Raw genomic sequence first — 4,062 nt, forward strand, 5'->3', positions numbered from 1 at the left:
CTATTTATGATAAATAGTTTTTCAAAACTTCACAATTTAGTTATGTGATTACAGTTCAGAATTTGTATCGGCTTAGCATTAGTTCAGTTAGCTATTGTATCAATTTAGTTCTATCTTGTTGATACTAGAAGATATTGCCATGATCAACTTTCGATTTCTATGTTTTGTATGATAGTATGCCATGTCATGCTCTAACATGTTCAGTATATTTTTCAAATAGCATGTTTTAAAAGCATAAATTGCATCGTATGCATGTTTTGTGAGGTAGATGGTTTCTTACTAAGCGAAAGCTTACAGATACTCTTTCCTTATACTGCAGATAAAGGTAAAGGAAAGATGGACTAGCGGAGGCTGGAGGGCAATGCGATGAAGATGTGTGTGGACAGGAACATGGAATAAAGATCTTTGGAGAAACTAGCAACCTAAGAACTTAGCATTTCATTTATGTTATTCCTTTATGCACTTTAGTTACTTAAGTGTCTTGGATTATGGAAGTTATGCATAGATTGTTAGTTTCCATGATATTAGATAGCTAATCATGAGTTATGATAGGTCTAGTAGCTTTGTGTTGCTATTAGAATGTTTTCCAGTTATTTTAGAACTTGTGTATGTGAGTTTGGCACGGAACAGTGCTGAAATCAGAGTTTGTTGCGAAATCAGAAACCACAATCGATCAGTGGATCGATTGGGGGCCCTCAATCGATCAGTGGATCGATTGGGAGCTTGGTTCCGCGAATAGTAAGCTTCTAGATCGATCAGCCGATCGATCCAGTCGCATTCTGTCGCGAACAGAGAGTTTGGGGATCAATTATTCGATCGATCGGGGAAATCGCTCCCGTGAACAGAGAGCTCTGGAATCGATCAATGGATCGTTTGGCCAGTCTGGATCGATCAGCCGATCGATCCAGAATATTACCCGAGCACAGTAGCCATCGGAATCGATCCACAGATCGATTCAACAGCTTGCAATTGATTGAGTTCTACCTGGATCGATTGGGAAGCTGGGTTTCGACCAAGAGACCTTATAGTTCAGCTCCTTGACCATAGGGGATGCAGGATATGCCATGTATACCTTAGATTGCATCTCTTAGCACATGTAGAATTTAGAAATTGTATTAGTTTAGCAAAAGTTTAAATTAGTTCAGCTTTTCCGCACCTAGACTTAGTGATGGTCATGGATATAGTTTAGCACAGCATATTATGACGGTCTGGCCTTACAGCCTAGTTAGTAGAAGGCGGGTCGTTACAGAGTGGTATTAGAGCAGAAAGTTCCATACACTACAACAAAATCGCTCATAGACATCGGTTTTCCACCGGTGTCTATTTGATTTTCGACCGATGTCTATGAAGCCGATGCTAAAAGTCTGTCATTTTAGACATCGGGTTAAAACCGGTGTAGTATCACTTAACGACACCGGTTTTCGAATCGGTTATTAACCGGTGTAGTATCACTTAACGACACCGTTTCATACACGGTGTAAAACCGATGTAATATTGTATGTTAATAACACCAGTTTTGGCAGCGGTAAATGACCGATGTAATATTACTTTATAACACCGGTTTTACATCGGTGGAAAACCGATGTAATATGTTTTTTTTCTAACAGCACAGATTTGATTTTAAAACTGACAATAACAAAAAAAAATACACAAATATTCACAAATTGTACAAATATTCTTCATTCAATAATATCCATAAAATACACAAATATTCACAAATTATATAAATAATCTTCTTACAACAATATCCATAAAATACCCAAACATTCTTTTTACATCAAAAGCTAGCTAATAAATATCAAAATCAAGGTAGAACATTCTTTTAACACATCAAGGTAGAACCGCACTTCAAATGTAATCTAGCATGCATTCAGCCCACTCGAACCGCACTTCATCTTGAGATTTGTAAACTGTAAAAACACATAAATCCACCATATGTCAAATAACTAAAATAAATGTGTACATGTATCAAATAAAATAGAATACTGAATTTTTAAAGGCTGCTGTGCAAGATAACGAATATAACATAGAATCTAAAACTTTCATATATGACACTTAGTATATGCTGCTTAGAATATAACATAGATAATTTGCTCCTTCTAATTCAAGTGTACAGATTGATAAGAACCGACAGCATCATACAACAACTTACTAGGCATGATAATGGTTGAACAAAGAAATATGACTACACAACAAATCTAGTGAAGCATAGAAGAACAAAGCTACCTCTGATGAAGAGATATACTATTTATTGTACTACCTCTGATGCCATCTTGGTATCCTGAATATCCTGCACTAAGCCCCCTATTTTCTGTGATTTCTGCTACCAACCACAGCAGCAAGGAATGCGGCAAGAAGGCAGCTGCCTCCTTAGTTCAACACCCAAAACAGCAAGTTAGAGCTTCCTTTTGGGTCCATTCAATCCTCTAGTAAGTAGAAACTATTTTCCCTTTGGTTTATGATGGATTTGGAGTGTCTTGACCTAAGATATAATCCTCTTGTAGCCCTCTATATTAAAGGCCAGCATACATGGAAAATTCAGCATGTTCTTCTGAAGTCATAACAGGGTAGGTAAACTTTACTTGTAGTTTTTATTCATTTGCTTCATGTAGGAGTAGATTCTAGTAAATTCCCACACATTTAATGTTTAATGATCGGCTAGGGATAAGATTAGGGATCAACATGATCATTTCCTCCCTATAGCCATGTGGTAGAGGTCGAGCTTGTAGCCTAAATAATGTAGTTAGGGGTCTCTATCTGATTAATGAAAAACATGAATATAGGTAAAAACAAAAGAGGTGAGTAAAATAATGAAGAGGGGTTAAATCATAAAAACAAAGAGTTCCCTATTCTTGAGGTACCCACAGGCATATTGACACTCACTCTTACTTCTAGTTGAACTTGAAATTCATTGGTATAGCTAAATATGGTAATGGGTACCCTTTAAGTTTGATTACCCATTTATCTTAATAGGTTAGGTTAAATTTGAGTATCAATGTGTTAGATATTTAGAGGAAGTTGAGCAGGTTAAAAATGTAATCAATACTTTAATCCTAAGGTTACCATTTAAGATAGCTTATCCAGCCACTCTACTCACTGCAGCTCCTAATCTCTAATTCCTTTCTTCTTAGGCAATCATTTAGTCTCCAACTAGTATCTGGTTTGTAACAAAAGCATAGCATCCGGTTTGTAACTTATTTTAGGCAAATAAAGCAACCATATAAGCTTATGAAATGAGAGAATGCTACACTCATTAATGGTTGCATAAGGATTGCTTAAGTCAACATATAAATTTTCTTTAATGGGATGTAGGTCAATTAATATGGGTTGTTTAATTCATGTGTTTTATGTTGTGTGAATTGCTTAAGGTCATCCCTAAGCTACTATACATGCTATGTCAGAGCTAAATTCGTCCCAATTTGTGTGGGTTCTTTTCTCCTTTTCACCTAAGCCATATGCATAAACCATGTACATATTAAGTAGAAGCAACTAGTTTTCACTCTTGTGAAACAAAACATCTAATGCTTTTTGTAAACGTTTACATGCTATCAAATTAAGAGTGTCAAGTTTTGATTGGAAGTGTGGATGTTTCCAGCGGTATACAGCTTTCTGAAGAATCAAACATAATCAGATACACCGCTACAATGTGATAGTGTACATAAGCATATCACGCATAACAAGCCACAAGTCCTATCAATCTACCATTAATTATGTACTTACATTCATAGTATTGGTTCAAGTCATATCTAAGTTCATGTCGATCTCTTCACATTTATAAATTTTTCAAATAATTAATATTAGCTTCTGCAAATGATGTTGCCCCTACAGATAAAAACATTCATTGGACAATAAAGGTTGAGAAAAATAACCACCTCAAAGTTTCCTTTCAGTTCTGATTCGAGCTTTTTGGTGAGACTCTCGTTGTACAATTCCTCGTAAGCCAACTGAATCTGCTTTCTTTGGGTGGCATTTCTATGCGCTAAAATGTTGATCAGTGTCTTCTCATTAGTTCCCCATCCTGACACATGTAGATGTCGCGGTAAGGCTATTTAGCTTATACAA

This window comes from Zingiber officinale, chromosome 2B, assembly GCF_018446385.1.
Source record: "Zingiber officinale cultivar Zhangliang chromosome 2B, Zo_v1.1, whole genome shotgun sequence".
In the NCBI taxonomy this organism is placed as follows: Eukaryota; Viridiplantae; Streptophyta; class Magnoliopsida; order Zingiberales; family Zingiberaceae; genus Zingiber; species Zingiber officinale.